Below are 24,609 nucleotides of genomic sequence, written 5' to 3'. Positions count from 1 at the left end.
ACCTGGGGCACCACAGCAGGGCTGTAGGGCAGGCAGGTCACCTCCCCACAGCGAGAACCTGCTTCCACCACAACCTGAGCCCTGCCAGCACAGCTTAGGGACACCACACAGCTCAACACCCAGCAAGAGGAAACTGGAGCAAACAGACTCTGTTTCCTGAGGTGTTTGAGCTCATGTTGCTTGGAAATTCCAATCCCTACTAATTTGCTACATGCCAGTGAAGTCAATGTTGGCACTGGTATCGGGGTGGAAAGGCTGCCCAAGGGGTGATGCTTAGGTCAGTAGAGCACACTCCTCCATCCCCAGCTCTCTCATCCACAGGCGTTTCACTGCACCTGGGCTTTTCAGGAGCTCTATTGAATATTCAAAACAGAACCACATGCTGAATCAGATTTATTTTTATGCTCCTATCTCATGTAGGCAGAATGTCAACTAGCCCTAAAGAAACAGATTTGGGAAAAAAACTCTTTTCTCCCACCCTTCCAAAACTTACATTCACCCAAACTCTTTGTTAACACAGCAAGAGTAATGGGATAGCAGGGACTGGTATTAGAGGTGGATTTTGGAGAAAGAAGAAGTGTCAGAACATACTTTTCAGAGTCATTCAGCATGTTGCTTTTGACCCATGGAGGAGCTTAAGAAGTAGCAGCTATGCTGGCATTAGAGCAGCTTTGGGGAACTGGGTCACTGGTTTTCCTGATGATTAATTCCAGGCCAAGATACTGATCTGGTTCAGACAAAGTTCAAAACATCCCTGTTTACACAAACAGATGTAGTGAACAGGAAAGACACTCTTGCAAGCTAGCATCTTTCCTTTGAACAGCAATATTGCATTACAGAAAAATATGATTTCCTGCTTACAAAAAGGGTTGATGGTAAATTCAATTATTCACACTTATCGAGGTTCTCAGCTATGTAGATCTTCCTAGCTAACCCGAAGTTAAAAAAACAGAAAACATATTTTAAGTTTGCTATCCTTGGGGAAACAATTTCCAAAATCTTCTGCCAGTTTCACTAAACGCAACATGACAGGGAGGTTATCTGCAGCCCCACAGCAAAACTGGAGCCACAACAGAAAACTTTCCTCAGGACGCACAGCAGTCCTTGTGAGCACTTCGGCCTCATGCTACTCTGCCTGTTGGGAGCACAGGCTGGAGACACTGGAAAACAGGAGTCCAGTTTGGGAGCTTTTTTATTTTGGCTTTTGAAGATTCACTCCTCTTCCTTATAAGCTATCCTTTTAAACAGAAGAAAAATACTTTCTTTTCTCTTCATAGATAGAACGATCTAGACATTTCCATGAGTATTAAAACAGACAAGAATATTGAAGCAAGTTGCACTGCTTTCAACATTTCGTTCATCAAAAAGTAAAGGTTTGATGGTACAAAATCCATGCTGAAATATTTTACTTGTAAATAATTAAGGACACATTTTTCCACAGCATTTTCTAAAATGAAGTGTATTAAGATTTCTTTTCAAAATTAAAATAGTACTTTGAAGTTTAACTGGAGCTTACTTTCAAAATAATAATTAAAAAGACACAATAATCCATATTATAATTCAAGAAGAAAAAAAATATATAAATTACACGTTACCCTGAAATGAATCTTCTCTTTTCCAGTTCAGATAGGGAAAATCCCAAAACATCAGTTAAGTCCCTGCCTCGTAGCAAAGTACATGAGTGCTAACCTCACTGCCTTTCCTGTGCTTGGCAGTAATGCACACATGCAGAATCCAAACTCTAACTTTTAAATATAGTATCCTTCTGAAAAATAAAATACCTTATGCAAGTAACAATCTTTTACTTACTCAGTCACGTGAAGAGGCTACACCTTGAATATTCAAATGAATGAACTGGTCCATCTGCAGCGATCCATATCCTGCATAGCAAACACCACTTTTCAAAAAAGAAAAGCCAAAGAGAAAACCTTGTTCATTAAAAGAAAACAAACTATACTCCACTTCTCAGGTGGCAACATTGCTATTTCCTAAGAGCTTGACCCAAAGTCTACTTATTCAAACCATTAGAACGACAGTCCCCTATCTCCGCAGACTTCAACTCAAAAGCTGCTTTCAGTATTACACACAGTTCTGCACAACGGACTCGTGCGACACCAGAGAGTTTCGCTGTTGCCTGGTAAATCTGGACGATTCATATTTTCTTGCTGAAGTGTAGATAGTAAAGACTACCACTGATTGTCTTCAGAAATGTGTTGTTTCTGCAAATAGCCATGCAAAATGTCTTACATAGTCACTGCCTGAACATTCTGGTTTGTGACATTTTTTTTCCCCCAGAAGGTAAAGAAGGCACTTTGGTCACCAGCCTCTAGAGCCCTGGGTGACTCTGGTCACCTTACCTATGACATACGTGCTTATTCTCTATGTGAGGAAAACGAAAGAGGCAGATAACAATACATGGTAAAAGTGGCTGGCATGGGTGCCCTGGGAGTCCAGCAAATAGTCCAGATTTCCAGGATGAAAATCTTGAGGACAAAGAGTTATCTAGTGTGTTTTCTCTATAAGAAAGCCTTTAGGTTCCAAATTCTGTCTACATTGCTTTGTTTCAACACTAAATGCTTGCTTGAAGAAGCTAAACTCAATTTCCCCGAAGGATGCTCTGTTCTGCAGATACTGGTACATAATAATTCAAAAGGTCTTTAATGTAATAAAGAAAATACTTTGAGCAATGCTCAGCAACGAACACAAGCCATATGGGACTGTACTTGATACAGATCAGAATCTAGAAGTTTAAACCATTAGATTTCTGGATGTGGTGAAATTAGCCAGGGCCTGCCACTCAAGCAAACTTTCCCACAAGGTTCATAACACAGGAAGTGTTGGGGCTAAGAACAACAACAAATCAGTTTGACCTCAGTGCCGGGGAAGCTCATGGAGCAGATTATCTTGAGGGTCATCACGCGGCACTTGCAGGGCCAGCAGGCGATCAGGCCCAGTCAGCATGGGTTTATGAAAGGCAGGTCCTGCTTGACGAACCTGATCTCCTTCTATGACCAAGTGACGCGCTTGGTGGATGAGGGAAAGGCTGTGGACGTGGTCTACCTTGACCTCAGTAAGGCTTTTGACACCGTTCCCCACAACATTCTCCTCGAGAAACTGGCTGCTCGGGGCTTGGACTGGCGTACGCTTCGCTGGGTTAGAAACTGGCTGGATGGCCGGGCCCAGAGAGTTGTGGTGAATGGAGTCAAATCTGGTTGGAGGCCGGTCACTAGTGGAGTCCCCCAGGGCTCGGTACTGGGGCCGGTCCTCTTTAATATCTTTATCGATGACCTGGATGAGGGCGTCCAGTGCACCCTCAGTAAGTTTGCAGATGACACCAAGCTAAGTGCGTGTGTCGATCTGCTCGAGGGCAGGAAGGCTCTGCAGGAGGATCTGGATAGGCTGGAGCGATGGGCTGGTGTCAACTGCATGAAGTTCAACAAGGCCAAGTGCCGGGTCCTGCACCTGGGCTGCAACAACCCCAAGCAGAGCTACAGGCTGGGAGATGAGTGGCTGGAAAGCTGCCTGGCCGAGAAGGACCTGGGAGTATTGGTGGATAGTCGGCTGAATATGAGCCAGAAGTGTGCTCAGGTGGCCAAGAAGGCCAACGGCATCCTGGCCTGTATAAGAAGCAGTGTGGCCAGCAGGTCGAGGGAAGTGATTGTGCCCCTGTACTCGGCTCTGGTGAGGCCGCACCTCGAGTACTGTGTTCAGTTTTGGGCCCCTCGCTACAGGAAGGACATGGACGTGCTCGAGCGAGTCCAGAGAAGGGCGACCAAGCTGGTGAGGGGTCTGGAGAACAAGTCTTACGAGGAGCGGCTGAGGGAGCTGGGCTTGTTCAGCCTGGAGAAGAGGAGGCTCAGGGGAGACCTCATCGCTCTCTACAGTTACCTGAAAGGAGGCTGTAGAGAGGTGGGGGTTGGTCTGTTCTCCCACGTGCCAGGTGACAGGACGAGGGGGAATGGGCTAAAGTTGCGACAGGGGAGTTTTAGGTTGGATGTTAGGAAGTACTTCTTTACCGAAAGGGTTATTAAGCATTGGAATGGGCTGCCCAGGGAGGTGGTGGAGTCACCATCCCTGGAGGTCTTTAAAAGACGTTTAGATTTAGAGCTTAGGGATATGGTTTAGTGGAGTACTTAGTGTTAGGTCGGAGGTTGGACTCGATGATCTTGAGGTCTCTTCCAACCTAGAGAAATCTGTGAATCTGTGAATCTGTGAAATGTAAGAAGATAATATTTATCTGAAACTGATCAGGTACTAGCCATCTGAGAAAGATTATGTCAGCCTCCCACATATGGGTTCTTTATCGAAAAGGGTGAAGTGCTATACTCTCAAACAGATGTGAGTGGCACATTGATTTGGATTTAAGATGCAAGCTCTTTGATTACTCTGCTCAGTTTCCTCAGAGGGACACTGCAAAGGGGTTCCCAGTGCCAGAGGAACTTCTACTGAAGACTTTATATATGGTCGACCTTCCATATGTAAACATGATCAAGTGCCTTGCTATAAGATTTTCCAAGGAAGCAGCACCATTCAAGAAATAGAATAACTTTTAAGAACCCACAGGTGTTCCCCTAGAGCACTCTTGCAATCACATCCAACGTTAGAAGCTTTGGATCCCAAAGGTTGAGAAATGACTTTGGCACAAAACCCAGTGAGCTATAAACACAGAGACAACTCTGGTCAGTGAGAATGGTGGAAGACCAGGAGCATCTAATATGAGGAAGACTGAGAGATGAGGCACACACCACCTCTGCTTTCAGACCATCCCCCCCTCAAGCAAATTATATGATTTAAGAGTGTCTGAATATAATTAGTAATACAGAAACAGCCTGCTGTACTTCAGAATATTCCGCAATATTTACTGTTGTTTTCTGCAGAAATTCTGATTTGCTGGCTGCAACTCAGGATCTTGGGATTTTGCTCGACACTTATTCTTAATGAAGCATTAGCTTTTCAGGTGCTCCCGATACCTCTTTGACATTTCCAGTGTCTGTCAAACACAATGTCCCTCAAGTCCCACCTGTCAAAGGTCCATTTGTGCTACAAAGCCCCAGGGCGGCTCCAGTTCAGGGAAAATTTGCTGAAGTATTAGCTGTATAGCAGAAAGCTGTGCCGATTGCTTCCCAACAGGGAAATGAAAGTGTTTCCTATCCACATGCATGCATGGGGTTGTTGGAAGTAGTTTGCTGTGTAATTTGAAAGGCAAAAACTTGTGGTACAATCAGTTCGGTGCCAGTTACACATGATCATAACTGATGGTCAGGTCCTTCAAGGAGTTTCGTTTCTTCCGATTCTCCATCCTCATGATTTCAGTGTGCAATCCCCCAAAAGAACCCACAAACATCCAACCCCACTATGTTTTCTCAGAACCACAGACATAACAGGTATTTCAGCTGTTTGAGGGCAGCTCCAAAACATTCACCAAGACAAAACTTGAACAGAATAAAAAGCTCACTGGTATGAACACAATTATTTCCAGCTTCACTCAGCATGACACAGCTGCCTGCAGAAAAATCATTTGATTGTTGTGGGGTGCACAAGCCCCGAGGCAAACAGTAACTCCAGGAAGAAAGAAGAGCTGCCAAGCTTCTCTCTCTCTCTCTCTTTTTCTTTGTTCTAAGCAATGTAGCACATCCTTCAAATACCAGAGACTTGCCTCCTTCTGTCCAAATTAACTTACCAGCTCCTCTGACTTCTGCTTGTAGTCTACCAGATATCAGGTTCAACCTCACTAAGAACCGTTGCAATACTCTCCTCTCCACCCTGTATAACCATCCCCCTTGCCAAAATGTCACAACTTAAATAATGAAGACACCAGCAGTGTTCTACCTACAGCACACAATCCTAGTGCTTCTTCAAATTCTTCTCATCTTTCCTTTGGTCCTTGTATTGAGGGCAAGTTTGGGGGACACGTTCCACACAGTAGAGTCTTTCCTACATACTTAAGCATGTGAAATTTTTCTCAAGGCTCTTATTTTGCACCCTTCCTATCCATTTTATACATTTTCTAAGCAAGCATGTTTGTATTCTATCCCCTCTCCCCAATAAAATCTTCAAAATTACTTCATTATCTTTCTTCAGTTTACTGTGTTAAAAATATTCTTTCGTCACGGTGATAATATCACAGCTAGAGTACCGATGTGCAGCCCAGTATTTTTCCCTTTGTGAATCTCTCCTCCCTCAATTTGATTAACTTTGTAGAGTCATTGGAGCAGGGAACAATTGTTTTACATTTTCATCAGCATCTAGAATGGCAGACTTCGAGATGAAAACCAGTGTCAGGAGTTTTATGAAAACAGACACAAGAAGTATACATCTCTGTATCTTCTAGAAGCATTATCCTTTCATGAAATCAAGCATTGAGATTTTCACTGGATTCATGTTTAAGGATAAGGATGAAAAAAAGCAATAGTACGGTTTTGCTCTATCCTCATAGGCACTCTTAGGCCTCATATACAACAGCTGAGACACACTAGGTTTAACCTCCTGAAAACTATTGCTGTTGATGCAGTTTCCTCTGACCAGGGAGGTCAGGGATATTTTTTGGCCAAGAACCTTAATGACCTAACAGCACTAGAGACAAACCTTTTTCAGCTATTCGTCTGCATTCTTCAGGCATGAGGAAATGAAGAAGAGAAAGCACTGAACTATGTAAAGTTATGAAGAAAAAACAGACATTCCAAGCTACAAAGCTATTCAGGTCAGCATCTCATTTAAGTTCTGGGATATAAATGATTTCTCTTCCATATGTGATAAAGATTCCCATATATAATTTTTCAAGATCAATACTCTAATGCTTAGAGCCCATTCACCCCACAACATTAGAGAACTGCTAGGGAGTTGTATATCTGACAACTTTTTAGCATACTACCAGTACATGGATGAAGGTTAACATGTATTTCTCCTCCTTCTGTCCAGCTCTTATATCTGCCTTTTTCCAAACAAAAAGGTACCTTTGTTATTGCTTCCTCCCACGCACAATTTATGCATGCAGAAAAAACAAGAAATCTGGCTCCAAACACTAGCTGGTGCTTGTAGACAATGCTGGAATATGAATAAAGGTAATAAAAGTCAGCCAATGGAAAAGACTTCCAAAGAGATTGTGGGCTTGCTAGCAAACAGCAAAGCATGGATGATGAGGGTAGGCACCGAGACAAAACGTAAGGAAAAGTAGGAGATGAGGTAAGGGGATGCCATGTCACCCAGACTCCTGTCAGTGCTCTCAGTGAGAGCGATGGGTCTAGATAGACAGCCAGGCCTGTTTCCAAGCTAAAATCCCCAAAGTTCCCAAAAGAAGATAGGAGTGCGTTTCTTTCTCTTACTCATGTATACTTCACAAACCTCCGGAGACTGCTCTGCAAACTGGAACGATAAAACAAAATGTCAAGACAATAAATGGGGCATTGGATCTCTGCTGTTTGTTAGAGGAAGGCCCGTTCTGACTTGAAGGCAGTAACTTATTTTCACTTCATAAACAGCAAAGCAAGGCAGAGTAAGCTTTGTCTTTCGGGATGACCTAAAAGAAGATAAAGCAGCAAAGCCTTTCTTTCTTTCAATTTTTCTCTCAAATTTTCCTGCCACCTCTTCTTTAGTGTCATAGCATGTACTATCCTTACTTTTTTTTTTTTAAAAAAAAAAAAAGAAGTTCCAGGAATTAGTTTTATTTTTTAATCAGAGGAAACTCATTACAGTTCCACCTCTGCTCCCAAACTCCTATTATAATCCTAGAAAGCATGACTGTTGCAATATATCAGCAGTAAAACAGTTTATCATTTTTTTTCTCATTTACAGAGTAACATTTAGGTCTACCTTTAGCCTTATTTTCTCTTTTCTTTGAGCAGGAGAATTTCGCTATTATTTATCTACAAAATTCATTTTGTTTAGAACTGTAAGCTTAATTTCTGAAAGAAAATAATAGTACTTTTGCAAGAGCAGTAGATCAAAGAACTTGGTAAACTACAGCAAAGTTTCACAGAGGACTCAGAAATCCAGCTGCATCTTTGGCATACTAGGCATCTCCAGTTATTACATGTCATTTTATTTCCTTCTGCTTTGATTTCTTAATCTACAAAATGGAGATACTGGCTCAAGTCATCCAAAAAACATGACAATCTTCAAAGTTTCGTTCTTTGATTTTATTTAAAGTTTGAATGAAACAAGAAACTTTGTGTTACACACTAAGAATCATGCTGCTATGTCCATATAAAGCAGTTGCTGGGTGTGTTTCTGCTTCAGTTAGGCCTCTGTCCCACTCTGACCCTTAGGAAACTCTCCTAGCATAAACGTAATTCCATGAAATATTCATTCAGAATACCATATTTAAACCATACTTCATTTAATCAAAAAGATTCAAGTAGCTTTAGAAGTGGCTTTGATAAGCTTGTAAAGCACTTTGGAGAGTTGCAATGAAAAGCACTGTGTTGAAGCTAAGTATTATCACTTGCAAAAATACAAACTGAAAACTTCAAAACACATACAAGAAACACCTTCAAGTTTGTTTTTTTTGTTGTTGTTTTTGTTTGTTCGTTTATTCAAACACTGCTCCAAGTGATGATATTTCACATGGAAGAATTTCAAAGTCTTTACAATTAATAACTAAGGACCTTGCGAAAACTTTGAAAAATAAATACTGAAAAGTGGGCAGTGACATGAACAGCTTCATCTACTGCTGAAATACAGCTGTCTCTGGAGTGAAGCATAAACCTCATTTAACATTAAAAAGCCACAGAAGTATAGAGGGTACAAAGGAAAAAATATTATTGTATACATTTAGAGCAAGAGGGGAAGCTTGTGGAGGCAAAAGTACAGTTAACCAAACTAGAGTTTAAATAGCACCTTGTGCTTGATGCCAGATTGGTCAGAAATATCCCATGTTTCCAAATTTGGTAGTCTTCCACGGATGAGTCAAAATCATCGCTTGTTGCGCCCAACAAGCCTCTGTAGGGGCTGGTAAGGGTAGAAGAGAGGGTTTTTCAGTTTGATTTGTGAGCTAACTTAATCTGTACTGTTTACAATTGTTTAACAGTGTTGGTGGGCTGAGCTTTTGTTATCTTTAGATGACACTTTAATGTTGCAGGGCAATCGCTATTACATTCTTGTAAGCCCAGAGTGCCTAGAGCTATTGTTTAAATCTGAGAGCTGCAGAAAGTCATGAGTGTTAAGCCACTTTAAGTCCAGCACCTGATTCACATGTCATTTGCAGACCATGGTATCCGACAGAATTGCACTCTCAGCTGCCTGCTGTACCACTGATAGATGTCTTCTCCATTCAGGGGGCAGATGCCATCCACTGAATCACAGAACTAAGCATGCTCTTGGGAGGTCTCCTACCCACACAGAGAGCCTTTCTCAGTGCTGTTTAGCTCATGAGAAAATGCTTAGCCAGAAAGTCTTAGAGGACCTTGCAAAAACTAGTTTCACATCACACGCCTTGCTTTGCCAAACCCACCAGTCCAAATTCAAAGCCAGATTTCACACTGCTTCATATCCTGCTGAAAAATTTACATTCTTCTTTAAGCAAAGGTAAAACGCTACTACACTGGGATTTTCTCACCCTTTTACATTCAGCAGAGTAAGAAATGTGTGAAGCAGGGGAGCAGGGTGCAGGCTACTTTCCTAAATCAGTCCCTCAAACACTATAGCAGCAAAGGCTGAGTGAGGTTCAGCCTGACAGTCAGGAAGACCACTGTAGGTGGTCATCCACAAATTCCATCCAGGAGCACACTCCATGCAGTGGAGCAATCCCCCAGGAGCAGCTTTCTAGACAAATGGAGTAGAAACCCACATGATTAAAGGCACTTAAAACTGCAGTCCCAAATGAACAGCAAGTGAGCATCTCTTAGCCCTAAAGACAGATATATAACCCTGATCTTGTGAACAGCCATGGAGGAATGTAAGTTTGTCTCTGCTTTTCAATTTGCTTGGTGTTACTATTGAACGTAATGCAGAAAACTATCAGTAGTCTGATTTCCAAACAGGAAACGGAAGTCCTGGGAAGATCTAATGTCTTTTTCACCTTGTTGTTGCAGGTTTTTTCCCCACCATTACTTCAATATCCTTGTCTAAGAAGCACAATATCATTATGTTTGTATGCACTTGCATTTTGCTGGGATAAAATAAATATTTATACAGTCCATGGTTTAAATTTCTATTTCCTCCATTTTATAAAACATACATTATGAAATGAAAAAGAATGTTTTTTTTGTTGTTTTGACACAAAAAACAGATGTGATTTCAGTCCCAAATATGTAGCTGGCATTTGGCCTGGTGTAAAGGATGTGCTTGCACTGCCTGAGGATGGAGCAGCTGTGGGGCCAGGGGACAGGTCACAAACTGCCTAAACCAAGGACACTTTACAGGAGTGACTGCCTTGGTCCAGAGAACAGCTCTGAGGAAAACAAGCAGCATGTATACTGAAACCACTCTAGTTTGGTCTCACAATGTACAAGCTGAGAGCACTTACAAAATTCTCTATCCCTTTAGCATCCCATCTTCCCCCAGCTGAGCTAGAAATTGTCATCTACCCTGGCCTCTTGTTTAAACTATCCCCTGCCATCAGCCAACAAGGAAAGGAGAGTTTCTGGAGTAACAACAAAGCTAGTATGGTACTGAAAGAAACTGTTGGTAAGCACAATAAAGTGTTGTCATGAAAGATCAGCTAACTCAGCTTGTGTGCCATGCTCTGTGGAGGTGTCCGCATGAATGTGCAAAAGGACCCAAAAAACTGCTAGGGGAGAAAAAAACAGCAGCTCACTTTGCCAGCCTGCATCCCCTTCACAACAGAGGGAAGAAGCTTACAGTTATGCTACTGAGCATGAGTAGAAAGTCACTGCAGAAAGCAAAGCACAGCTGAGGACATAAATAAGGCTTCTGTCACCTGCTCATTCTTTTCCTTCTGTCTGTATTTTATCCACATAGGGAAAAAAAATGACCCAAGTGTAATCCATTTACACTGTAAAAAAAAAAAAAAGTATTTTGCAAAAGTTGCAGCTAGGTTTGCTACAGAAGTTGCTCTAGCAAGTCAAACTGGAGGCATACGTAAAAAACTATCAAAGTTTGTACAGAATTTAAGGGACTGAGAAAGAAATAATGGTATTTGAGAGGTTATTACAGAGAAAGTGTTATCTAAAACCCAATTTAACCTGAAAACTTCAGAGCACAATAAATGTGCAAATGAAACCTATACCCTGTTTCCTATTAGGTAGCTTCCAAACAGATTTGTTACACATTTAATATAGCAGTGAAATAAAAGTATTCACACAGCATGTTCAACTATAAATGTATCTGTACTGTTTTCTTTTAATGAAAGTGTAACCTGATAGAAGCTACAATTACTGGGCAGTGGGAAATACGATGAGAAAAGGGAAAGTCAGAACTTCTGTTGCATCACAGAAATAATATAACAGTGCCCTTGTGCAGTGCTGCGTTACTAGGCCTATAAAACCTATGTGCTTTGAGCCTCTAAAAAGAGTGTCAAGCTGGCAGCTACTGAATTGTCAGGTGCCTTGGAGGGTCCGGAAACTTTGAGGGAATAGTCTTGAATACTCTTTGCTAGGTCATACATCATTGCTATTCCTTCCCTTCAGGGCTTCACCTCATATTTGGCGAAGGAGTGTGGCTGCAGCTACTTCCAACATCAACACCTTTTCTTTGCTTGGCTAAAGGTGTCAGTGCAGAACAAACATGAGGTATTGCCTGTCCAAGTTCAGAGCTCCCTCAGTCAATCGCACTCCTCAGGCTCAATCTTCTGCTCCCTGAAACTTTACAGTAAAACTGCCATCAGCCTTCAGAGTGCGATTTCAGGCCATCACATCTTTTTCAGGTTAGGATGGAAATGCAACAAGATGCAAAATATGAGCATTTAGTAAGTTAAGCTCCTTTAACATGCAGATCTCAAGAATATGAGGAGAGACATCAGTTATTCCTTCAAACGCACAGAAATACAGAGATTACAGGTAATGAAATGACTTAGACAACCTCCTAGCAAGTCAGTGACAAAGCAGGTAGGAGGACACAAGACGTCTGCAAGCTAGTATCTCTTTACCTGGGGTTATATCTTTCTATGGATGTTGTACTTAATAGTAGATGCTTCTGGAAAAGAAATCAGTCTCTTCTGAGGAAAGATGAACGCATTCTTTTTTATGGGTGATTATTCCCAGAGTGGATAAAAATCAATGGGATAAGAGTATAAAAACACTGACATCACAAAATAAAGCTATTCTCTTCTGAGTATGAGAACAAAAGGAAAGCAGATATTTTGGAGTAACATTGTTTTAACAAAAAGGTACTTTTCTGCTTCAGCGGACATGTATACTGGCATATATACATGGATAAGTAAATATCTTTAATACAAGGAAAACACTGAAACAGTAAGTTGCTGACTTCTGCTTGCAACACTTGATCATACTCCTAACGAGAAGATTCTGAGTTCCCTCTAAGAAGAGCATGGGGATGTTTTATTGTTAAACAATTAGGCCAAAGCCACACTGAGGATTTTGGTATCTGGTTCAAACTGACTTTAACGGGAAATGAACATCTAATTCTCAAGAGTGACTTAGCAAATCTCAGCAGGGTTGAAAAAAAGCCAGAGCATTTTTTTAATCTATTTCAATCTAGCCCAGTGAAGGCTTTGTAGAGAGCTGAGAACACATAATTAAAGATAGGAAATTGTGAAGATGGAAAAGATCATTGTCTCCCCCCCTCCCTGCTCAAAATAAATTTTAGGAATAACTGAAACATCTGTGTACTAACTTGCCTATCAAAGTTACCTCTGTTTACACCAGTAAAAAAGGGGTTTACACCTAATTTAGTCAGCATATGGAAAATACTGCTTGGAATATTTGTGAAATTATATGGCTAAGTTATTATCTTCTGAATAATTGTGATAAATATAATCCACATAAGAGGTAAGCCTGTGCTGCACATTGATGTACATGAGCACGTCTTTGCTTCTTAGTAAAGCTTTATATAGGTATACTGGGGGAGGGGGGGGCATTTACATACAGAATCACTGCTGAACCAGAAAGAATGGCTATGACTAAATCTCAAAATATCAAACATAAGAAGATACAGAGCAACTCACACTTCTCAAGAAAAAAAAAAAAGACTGTTAACATCATATCTCTATACATAATTTAGTCCATTATTACATGCTTACTACATATTTGAGATTAAGAAACACAGTATTAAAAGCCTAAACTATCCTGGCTAGTATCATCACCTAATCAAACAAATCTTGAAATTAAGTAACCTCACCTTCTAGCTGAAAAAATGTCATTTCAATCATTGAAGGGCAACAGCATTATTGCCATCTCAAAAGCACTATTCTGCATATGTATTTACAGTTCAAGATGAAAGAAGATAAGATCGCTTGCTGCACCATATAGTTCTAATTTTCTTTAAACTGAAAGTGGAGGGAAAAGGCTTTTTTCTGCTTCCATGATTACCTTCCTGAACTTTCTCACATGTATTGATACTTCCCTCATCTACCAGGGCTATGTGGGGTCTTTCATTCATTAACACTGCTAAGTGCTTTGAGATTTACAAATGAAAGATACACGCATTGCATTTTTTAAGAGATGCATGCATTGCATATATGAAATATAGTATTTCACAATATTTCTGCCATTTTAAATTGTCTGAATATAGCTTCTGTTGTTTTATTATTATTATTGTCAATTGCCCTACTCCATAAACCACTAACCCTAATTTGCTTGAGAAGCCCTCAGAAGCTCTCATCCAGTTTTTGGAAGTTATGGAGGTTAGTCCATTTGTTGTGTATTGGCGGGGGGGAACAAAACAAAACAACCACAACCTTATATACGTCAACAAGTCTTGGATCAAAAAGTCTCACACTGACCACTCAACATTTAACATCATGCTAAACCTCCATTAAAAACTTCCTTTCAAAACAGCTGATGTGTACTTGCCTTTTATTATTTGGTTAACTAAGAGGAAGAGAAAAAAAGAAAAAAAACTGAACTCAGAAGCAATTTGAAAAGTAACAGCCAAAAATACAGTGTCAGGTGAGCAAGAATTAAGTAGACAGCACCTACATGCTGGGATAACTCACCTGGTCCAAATCACACTGCTTTGCGTGGTCTCCACCCCAGCTAACCTTCTGACTACATGTTTTTCTGGGCTGAACGCGCAGACACGGTTGCCAACCTGTTCTGCTGCAAATCATATGGGAAAGGGAAAAGGAAGTTTTGGTCCAAGACAAAGCAGTATGCTAGCCAGGATTGGATTCCTGCTGTTTTATCTATTATCTGTAGGCTCATGAATATGCGTGTTCTTCAAAATTCATTACGTATTTTAATTTCTCACATGAATATGTCACTGAACTTAATTATTCTGCTTCCAGAGCATACCTGTAACCTGGAAGCTCAGATTCACTTTTACAGGACAAAAACCTCTATCAACTCTCAAAATTTAAGAATAGGCCAGATGCTTTCTTCTGTCGTATCACAGTCTACCCACAGTAGTTCTGGGTCAACACTAGTATGCCAAAAATCTGTCTCGTTAAACTCATACTCTGCATTATTAAGCTCTCTGCTAAAAATAATGACAATAGGTTGAAACATTAAGCTTCAAAAGAGAAGCCAGTTTTACCCAGGGCATAAAGTAAATCCTCTTCTTTCTCACAGGGTGTGCTGTCATGCTAGGTACTAACCTCTTCAGTGTATCTGTTGGCAGAAATAGTACAATATATGGTGATCCACCGAACTGAAAGATGAGGCAATCATTTCCCCTCAACCATATATCCTGGTCCCCCCGCCAGGGAACAATCTAATCTCATGGAGGTGGAAGGATGAACAAACAGTGTCTTTTTACCCTCTGCTGTTATTCTCTCTCTAAAAAGTGCTTGCCACTGAAAATCTCTCGGCTCTCTTGCTGTTTCATTTTGAAGATATCATCTCAACTCCACATTCATCAGCTTTATTAGTTTCTCAGACTCAAAGATAACTGCCTTGTTGGGAGAAAACTCAATAGCAAACAAAGCCAGAGTTAACACAGAACCTTGGTCAGATCTGTTATAGGATGTAAAGCACAGGCTGACATCTCTCTTGATGTTCCAGTAAATACAAATCTGAACATCAGAAACTGCCCAAGCAGAGGAATATGTCACCAGCTGACATCCTGCAGCTCAAATAGTTGGTGTCGGGGAATATCTACGACAAACAAGAAATCGCAATGTTCATAGGTGACTGAAGAATCTGTTACCATTTATCCCCTTCATAGATTCTAACAAACCCCAAGCCAAAGTTAGAATGGGATCCACAAAATCTAGATCACACACCCATATACAGCCTGGATGCAGCACAACTAGAGGGTATGACACATGCAGGTTGTTAAAGCCTATCTGCTAGGTTTTGAGAGGGAGAATCAAGGAATAAAAGGAGAAAGAAGAAAATAAACACGCTAAGAAAGCCAAAGAAAAAAGGAATGGCAAATATTTTCCTGGGCAATAGCAGGCAAATTTCCCTGAAGAACAAGGCCTTAAATGAGGCTTTACTTGCGTATAAAATGGCAAGAGTCTGAGGATCCTCATCTCTGCTGAATTTACCTTTTCCAGAGCGTTACCTGTGTTGTACAAGTTACATGGCCACAGGAAAAGCAGGGCAGTCCAATGAAGATTCATCCCCAGCTCCCTGTGGCACTGGATGAGGAGATAGCTCTGTCACCTGGCAATGATATCTCCCTTTGTTTCCCATGCCTAAGGACATTCTCTGGAGAGAAAGAGCAATTCTTCTGCTGGCTGCTCTGCAACTATAGCAGCAAAAGCCTCAGAAAGTCCTGCTGCCAAGTTGTTGGCAGACTTTAACAACCAAGGGCAGTTATGGCAGCCCAGCTGCAGTCACAACCTCCCTATTCAAATAGAGAACTGTGTCACGTGAGATCTTAACTTATACTTCTCCTACAAACAGAAGAACAGAGGTTGGAGCAGCTCTCTCCTAGAGCAGAGGGGCAAGAGAGGTAATCCAGCCCCTGCAAGTGAAGCAAAAAGGTAATTTCCAAAGAAGTAGTCCAGGTTATTATGAATAATGAACAAACACCAAAGAAGAATTACTAAGCAGCTGAAGAACACACAGCAGTGAAATGCTCTGTCTCAACAGTGCAACAAAAGGCTGAAATAGTAGCAGACCTTGCACTTGTGCCACGTATAAAATGGGTGGCTCCTCTACAGGTACAGCAAATAACGAAAAAATCCTCTGGTCTCACGTGGCAGGAAACAGGTACCGGCACAGTGTGGCTGCCCTTGTGGACCATCATTCAGCAAGTGTCCCCTACTGCCTAAGCAACAAGGGGTACAGCGACGGCTCTTTTAAGCTACCCACGATAAGCCAGAGCAACCATTTTGTCAGTGCCTTTGAGTCCCGTATAGCTGGGATTTAAGTGTGAGACCAAAGATCAGAGCAGAGCAAATTATGAAAAATATTTACATATGGAATCACTCCCTGCAAGGAATACTCTTTAAAAATTACAAGTGATGTGGGATATTTACTCAGTTCTACAGGAGAAATAGCAATAGCTATGTCCATAAAATTCCATCAGAGAGATATACATACCAACCTAAAGGTACATGAATTGTATCCGCAAATACTGAACACCATTTGAACAATTTTGTAGATTGTTGTTAACATATACACTAAGCCCGAACAGTTTCAGATGATTTTAGACCTCTTTTCTTTCTGACCCCCTTCTGTGCTTTCCTATTCTGATCCCACCTCTCTTTCCAGTCAGCCATTCCTTACACGGTCTCGGTGGAACGGAGGATGTGCTGCTCAAAGACTGAAGTTAATATAGCAGCGATAAAGCAGGCAGCAAAATCCAAGCTATGGTGTGGAACTGCTGCCCAATTTGCCACTTAACAGTGGAAGTAGTCAGAGCCTGCCATCACACAGGTGATTACTGGTAAGCTTTTGCACTTTGCTGATCTGCCATACCTTCAAAACAATATTCTCAGTTAATGAAGCTCATTTAAACAACACTGGCTAAGGGGATCTTGTGAGCCTAAAGCCAGGATTAAGAAATGAAGCACACTGGAAACCACAATCATTACAATCTTGTAGCATAAATGAGATGAGCACTTTCACACGTGCTGAGTCAATAATCTCCATTTTTCGTTAGTGCACTGTGCCCACTCGGAATGCAACATGACATCAAGCCAAATATATTTCCCTTTCCAGTGACCTTGAGTGACAGAAGTTTCCACCAAGACAAAGGATCAAAATCATTCAAACTCCTCAATCATTTCATCCTGTCTTGCAGAAACTGTTTGTACTCCCTCAAAGTAGTAACAATGTTGAAAGCAAAAATGTCAAGAGGCAGATCCATCTCCTGACTTGAAGGACTTCTCAGAACAATGGAAAGAGTCCATGTCTGGAACATCTGCTCCTCACTAAAGCAGGGTTGCGAGATCTTCCGGGGCAGCTCTCCTAAAGCACTTTGGTCTCTGCACTAATACTTAAAATACCAGGCCGAGCAGGGCCCTTGGCACAATCCTAGTCAATTAGCATCTGTCCCCTGTGATTGTGACTGGATGTTGCATGAAGACAACTAATCCTTCTTTGAAGGGGAAAACAAAATGCAAGCCATTAACTCAGTGTGACGACCCTGTCAAAATGATTAAATGAATAATAGTATTAGAACTTTGCACAATGAGTGTTTTTAATAACATGGGAGTTAGGGAATAATGTTAAATGTTTCAGCTCAAAGACCTAGTTTCCTGTGTTGGCACCAACACTAACAATAAATGTTCATATATCAAGCATTTCTATGTCTTCATTTTAAAGAGAAATTGGGAGACTGATACACCAAGACCAAACTGACATCCTGTTCCTGTGCATGTGAACACATACGGGGTGCATTTCTGACAAAACCTCACTGCACTTTCAGTGTGTCCTTGAGGACCTTTCCATTTGCACAAATTCACTGAAGTCTCAGCTCCATTGCTGTGGCTGACAGGTTTTCAGCAGGAGGAAACGGCTCAAACAAACACATCTTCAAAAAATGTTGAAAGGTGGCATTAAAACAAACACTTCTTATCCTATTTTCCTCAACCCTAACGCATCTCCAAGGTCAGAAGCTTATAGCAGAGCGTATGAAAAGCACTGTCCGTGTGAAGTAGCATCCATTTACCTGAACAGTTCTAACTGAGTACATGCTCCAGACAGAATGCAAAGTTAGGTTACTCTAAATATGTTCACTGTGGATTCAACTAATGCCATCTCCTTCAAAGCTAGGTTGGCTAAGGATATAAAGTTACTGACCTCAAGTGATGAGTAGGAACTCGGACTGTAATTCTTTGCAACTCAGTCACCTCTATGTATAGTCACAAGCTTTCTGTAACTAAACTTGTTTCAAATTTCAAACCCAAATTGAAAGGCATAGTCAAGCAAGAGGGTGGTTTGGCCATAAGGTGTTAACTTACCAGTTGATCCCTGCCTCTACAGTTTGTGGTAACATGGACTTCAGAAAGTTTAATTGATAATGCAGAACAAAACTTAGAGGCTCAGTCCCTAGCAATTAAAAAATTTCTAATGAAGTGACAGCTGTTCAAAGCGTAAATGAAGGAAAAGAGGGCTTAAATCTGATTCTCCATGAGCAAACATCACCATTGTTCAAATCAGCCCCCTAACTCTATTTGAGCCCACCTAAAATGCAAGGACTGGGGAAACGGCGACCACGGAGGGAGGAAAACCTTTGCTGCAGCCCCTCCCTACTGGGGCACAGTTTGAGAGCAGCCCAGGAGACAAGGATTTACGGAGTCTGTGCTGCACCTTTGGGGCAGTCCTGCCTGCCCTTCCATGACATTTTTTGTTTGATGTATCTCACTAGCATAAAGCATTTGGGGGGGGGGGGGGGGGGGGGCAGAGAGAGCAAGATACAGGACAAGATTTTGCAGTCAGATTAGGGGAAAGAGTGAGAAGTACTAACTCTCAAGCTGAGATACATACAGCCAAAAAATACATCCGAAACCCTTCCCAGAAGTGGGAATTTCAGGTCTTGTAGGGTGTGACTCTCCAAGGCCTGATACAGCCACTTATAACCTCACCAAAGTTCAATGTGACTATGAGTGTTTACAAGCATAAGGACTAGGCCAAATTGAGAATGTAAATATTTGGAGTCAGTTCCCCAAACTTGCCTCTATCCACACTGCCAACTAAATCCCAACTGCAGACCAAAAAATGTGAAAAGCAGCAGTTGCATACACTTTACAGCACGGAGACAAAACTAACACACATGGCATTCGGCATTAAAAAAAAAAAAAGTAGAATAGTATAGCAGAATAGTAGTAATTCATAATCTAAACTGAACTAATGTTAAACAAGAAATCAATGAAGTTTGGACCAAAACTTGATTTGACTTAGCTATCATTTCATACATTTTGAAGTCTGATCAGTCCAGATTTTGGTTCTTTGCCCTGCAAGATACTGGGTTTCATTAACCCAGGTCACTCATGACACCCCATGGACAACATGGTGGGTCCAGCACACAGTGGTAACTCTGACCTAAGCCACATTCTCTTAAACCATCAGAAGCAAGTACTTCTATTTTCTGTCCAGAGGAGCTGAGGAAAATCTTCAGTGAATCTAAAGTAATTTATTTAGCAACCTCAGTCCCATGCTCAGAATTGAATTAGGATCCCAAGTTGGCTTGGGTTCTCAAGCACCCACAGACTTTTTTTACCCCAATTCTTTTAGCTATAAATGAGGATGGCAGCCAGGGATGCATTCATGAGAGTTGTACCCTCCCCCAGACACAGATCCCGAGGGGTACACGCTACTCTCAGCTGCCAGTTCCTAGCCCTTCTCAGAAAGCGTTAAATGCCTTTCAGTCCCACATCTCCACTGCAGACATGGGTTGGAAAAAAATCAGAAAGCTAAGCATCTCCCCAAGACCAGGATATTTTTTTTCTTTGCATGTGTGAGGTAAGGATTCAGGCCTCTTCACTCCCACTACTGTAAACTAACAAGAAGTCCATCCTCTCTCTCTTCAGCTAAGTGGGAAAAGTACAAATCTGGTTCTCTAACTTTATTCAGCTGTGGGAAACTTGGTTTTGCTCTCCAGTTAAAAGCAGGCTCTTCAGCGCACTTAGCAGTGACCTCTTCACAAGGGGCTAGTATCATTTCTTTAAATGCCCCTACACTAAAAATAGTTCTGCTTCCTAAACATGAATGTTTAGCAGTTCCAGGCATTCTGAGATCCTGCATACCACTTTTTTTTTTCCTATTTTTTTTTAAACTGGCCACATTTATTTAACCAGCAATTAAAAAAAGGAGGCCCAGCCGCCCCAGTGATTCTTCCCAGAGGGTCTTAGATGTTTATGAAACACAATGAAAACAATAAAGTGGATAAAATCGTGCTATTCCATCAAGTCCTTGGCAGGACTTCCCAACCAAGAATAAATTGCCATGGTACATTACAGTCAACAGATTACACAATGGTTTACAGGGTCACCAATAATAAAGGGTCACACGCTCCTTTAAATGCTACAGTATATGTTAAAAGTCAGTTGCCTAAAGGGAAACTGCAAGGGTCGGTTCTGAACTTCTCGGAGCAAATTCTGGCAGCCACGGCACAAAAATGCAGGATAAGAAAGGACAGGAGGTGCCTCTCCTTCCCAACACTAGGAAAGGCAGTGACAATGCTGAGCAAGCCAGCTAGGGAAGTTCATCACCCTGAAGAGAGCAGAAGAACGCCAAGCCAGGCAGGATTCCCCTATTTCTGCATACGAGACGCACATGGGAGTTTGCCAGTCTTGCAGCGAGGCCCAGTACCACCCACACTATCGCCCCTACCCAAGAAGCTCCACTCCCCACTCCTCCATACTCCAGGAGAAAACCAGTTCTGTTGCAGAAGGAAGATGGCAGTTTCCCATCAGTCTGGTCACTCTCAAGAGTGCATAGATTGCAGCTAGTCTTAAAAGGTGCTTCACTACATGCTTAGGTATCTTGCTAAAGTAATCATAATTGCTTTAATGTGTTGGTTTTGCTTTTAACAACTGATCTTAAAGCCAGAGGGAAACAAATGACCAAAGGCATAAATCTTTTTCTCACCTTTCAGACTGGTAACAGATTTCTATTTCGCCACCTGCATAACCCAATCACAAAAATCAATGTTAAATTTTGACATTCCTGAACATGCACGATTTTCTCAAATCTGATCTTAAATGTAAGATACTTCTGCTTTTTCTTTGTTAACTTATCCGTGCACTGTATGGAATTTTTTCCATCTACTGAGTGTATGTTAATCACAAATAATCAAAACATCATTGAGTCTTAAAGGCTAGTTAACCTCACTCCAATTCACCCTACTCTGCATGAGCAGAAATCAGACAACAATTTCATCCTTTGTTTCCCAAAAGTTTTGATCATTCCAGGTGGCCTTTACTGGATTGTTCAGTATCTGGCTGAAGTTAAAGACCATCAACACAGAATGAAATGAAAAAAACCTGTTACCCCAAATCAGTGCAACAGTAAAACAAGAGGGTAACAAACGTTACTATCAACCTACTCCATGCTATTATACTATGCATCCCGCTTAATTTAGCTTGACTGTTAAGATTCAAAATACAGTTGAGTGATAAAACTGAAGTAAACATAAAAAGGCTCTCTCATATGTAGCCACTACTCTTTGATTGCGGTGACCCGCTGCTCTTTAGCAAAGCAAACGCTTGGTACCAAGCCAAGAGCAGTACTTCTGATTTTCCCACCAAGTGAACTGCTGAAGCAGCTCCCTCAGCTCCTCAGCTAAATCTGCCTTGGGATTCTAAAGTCTTCCGCTGGAGTCCAGGTGGTTCTTCTGCTCTTTTCAATGTGCATGCAAATATTGCAGCCAGCTGGACGAACAACGCCAGCGGGCACTGGAAGGGAAGAAAAGCGCCACAGCTTCCCTTCTCTCTCCAGACCAGAGCCCCACACGCGGGGTGCTGGCTCCCCAGCCCGCTTAGTTAGCCCGGTCCCACCGAAGCGGTCTCCTCGGCTCCATCCCTCCGGGCTGCCCCTGCCCTCGCCGCCCAGCAGACGGGACGTCCCCGGGGCACGGCGGTGCCCGGTGGCACAGGGCGGCAGCTCCAAGCGCCGCTCCGCCCGTGCGCAGGGACGGGGCGCCCAGCTGCGCGCTGCCCGGGCAGGGACGGGACGGGCCCCGGGAGCCCCCGTAGCTCCGGCCCCGCTCTGTGGTTTCTCCCCCCCAAGCCCGCGGCTCCCCGGCTCTTACCGAGGCGCGCAGCGGTGCGCTCCCTCCGCCCGGGCGGCTGCAGCTTTTTTGAAGGAGCTGGAAAGAGGGAGGGGGGTGGGAGGAGGAGGGAAGGGGCTGAGATCGAGGGAGAGAGAAGTATGCAAAGGCAGGAAGTGGAGACGGCCACGGCCAGTGCGGGAGATTAATGGGAACCAGTCAGCCGGCAGCCAACAAAGAAACCTGCTCCCCCAGCGCCGCCCGGCCCGGCTGCAGCCCCGCCGCGGCCGGGCAGCCCCGGGCGGCCAAGCCGGCAGCGCTCGGCCCCGGCCCCGGCCCCGCGGAGCCCCCGCGGAGCCCCCGCGGAGCAGTGGGCGCCGCCCCCGGCCCCAAAGCCGGGTCCCCGCCGGGCGGGAGGGAGGCAGGGGAAGGGGAGCAGCCCCGCGGGGCTGCACGGGGCAGGGGGGAGGAGGAGGAGGAGGAGGAGCAGGAGGGGAGAGCCGAGCCCCCCGCCCGCCGACCTTCCTCGCTCTCGCCCGGCGGAACGCTGTTGGGAGTCTTTATTTTAAAAAGCTAACAGCGCTCGAGCCCTGCCTGAGAGGAGACGCTTGCCGGGGACGGAGGGAAGGAAGGAAGGAGGGAAAGAAGGAGGGAAGGAAGGAGGGAAGGAAGGAAGGAAGGAAGGAAGAGCGAGCGGCGAGCTTCCTGCGCCCAGGCGCCGAGCCCGGGGCTTCAGCCCGGCACTCAGGGCGGCGGGAGGCGTCCCGCGGGCAGCTGCTGTCCCCGTGGGGCCGCGCCAGGCGGTGGAGAGAAAAACCCTCGGAGAGAGGCAGGGTGCCAGCTGCTAGCAGGGTCACGAGCGCTGCAAAACGCGAGGAATGCATCTAAACCTTGAAGTTTTTGTAAACGTTGCAAAGTGACTTGTTGTGCAGACAATAACCAAGCGATAACAGAAACAGGAGAACAATAAGGAGAAGAGTGGCATGCATATTGCATAGCTGGAAGCAAGGATACCAGCATCTCACACTTTTTGAATTTTAAGAAATTTTAATTTCCTTCCTTTGACTGAAACGGAACCAAAATGGCACTCAGCATCAGGCAAACACTTTCCTACACGATGATGCTTGCCTGATCCCTGAGCAGAGTACTCAGGATAAGCTGTTCTCGGCTTTCCCCACCTCATAAACCAAATAATGTGTATTGTCCTGAGATATTCCGATACATCACCCCAACGACAAGGAAATCTGGTGTAAGTGCCCAGCATTGCACAAACCTCCATTACATTTCAAGATAGTGAACGTAAAGGAAATGAGGGTAACTCATCTGGATCCTAATGGGAACATGTATTTCAAAGCACAAGCTATTTCAGCTGCCGGCCTTCTTGGGACAGATGTATTTACTCAGCTGCAGGAGGAGTTCTATGCCACCAAACATCAAAAAATGGCGGAGTTGAAATTTCAACACGCGAGGAATAATTTACCTCCTGAACAAGGTGGTAAGCTTTTTTACCCCAGAATTGCCACAAATAGCTGGCAGGAGCATACAGCGAATACATTTTTTTTTCCCATTTATGAAAATGACAGAGGAGGGCCTCTCCAAGTCTGTTCCACGTGTGCAGCACGACTGCAAAGCCACCCGCTCTCTAAAGGACCAACGATAGCAAAGAAGGACACTCAAGGGAAGATGCTCAACTTGTCATTAAGCAGTAGCACCCCAGACGGCTCTGTCACATCGATGAAACAACTCAAACACGTTAACATCGCTTTTAGCAAATACTGTCTTTCTTCCCCATTTATGTTCAGCCCAGTCCCTCAGACCTCAAGCACCTCAGCAAACGCCCCAGCGGAGTAGAGGAGACCCAACGTTAGCTGTATCCAAACACTCAGCTGGCGCCTCCAGCGTGTTTCATGAAGGAGAGGCCGGTGAAGGGCTGGTCTGCGGCGGTGCCTCAAGGCAAGGCGCTCCGTGCTCTCCCCCTGCCAGCCGCGCCCGGGGCTTGCTTTGTGCGGGGGGCATAGCGAAGGGCTCTGAGCCCGCTCGGCCTCCCCTCCGGTACCGCCGCTCGCCCCGCCCGGTGCGGTCCCTGCCCGGTGCGGTCCCCGCCCCGCGCCTCACGCCGCTCCCGTCACGGCGGGCAGCCTCGCACCCCGCCGCGTTTGAATCTCCCGCCGGGCCGGGCCGGGTCGGGCCGGGCCGGGCCGGGCCGAGCCGAGCCGCGGCGCAACGCCCACCTCTCCTCGCCTCTCCTCGCCCTTCCGCCGGCCCCGCCGGGGCGGTCACCGCGCCCATCGCCGCCGCGGATGGCGAGGACGGCCCGGGACGGCCCCTCCGGGCGCCCCCCCGCGGGCGGCGGCCGGGGCCGCGCCTCAGGGCGGGGCGGGCGGGGCCGCGGCGCCCCCTACCGGCCGCGGGCGGAGGGGCGCGGGG

The 24,609-nt window shown here is 43.9% G+C and overlaps 1 protein-coding gene across 8 annotated transcripts in view; it reads right to left on the bottom strand.

The window, feature by feature from the left end:
• Positions 1-24,553, bottom strand: part of DENND2B (DENN domain containing 2B) — a 171,440-nt gene extending 146,887 nt beyond the window's left edge. The window contains exons 1-2 of one of the 8 annotated variants that reach the window (XM_083838167.1): positions 22,225-22,468; positions 1,810-1,880 (exon numbers count right to left, since the gene is read on the bottom strand). The gene's annotated coding sequence lies outside the window, so the exon portion shown is untranslated. Of the gene's footprint in view, positions 1-1,809; positions 1,881-22,224; positions 22,469-24,008; positions 24,302-24,413 lie in introns of those variants that run through there. The other 7 variants (XM_083838168.1, XM_083838172.1, XM_083838165.1 and 4 more) reach the window with 7 other exon arrangements.
• Between the last annotated feature and the right edge of the window lie 56 nt (positions 24,554-24,609).

The sequence above is a fragment of the Anser anser genome (assembly GCF_964211835.1).
Source record: "Anser anser genome assembly, chromosome: 5".
Classification (NCBI taxonomy): Eukaryota; Metazoa; Chordata; class Aves; order Anseriformes; family Anatidae; genus Anser; species Anser anser.
Note: the sequence above shows the minus strand (reverse complement) of the source record. Positions and strands in the feature narration are given on the sequence as shown.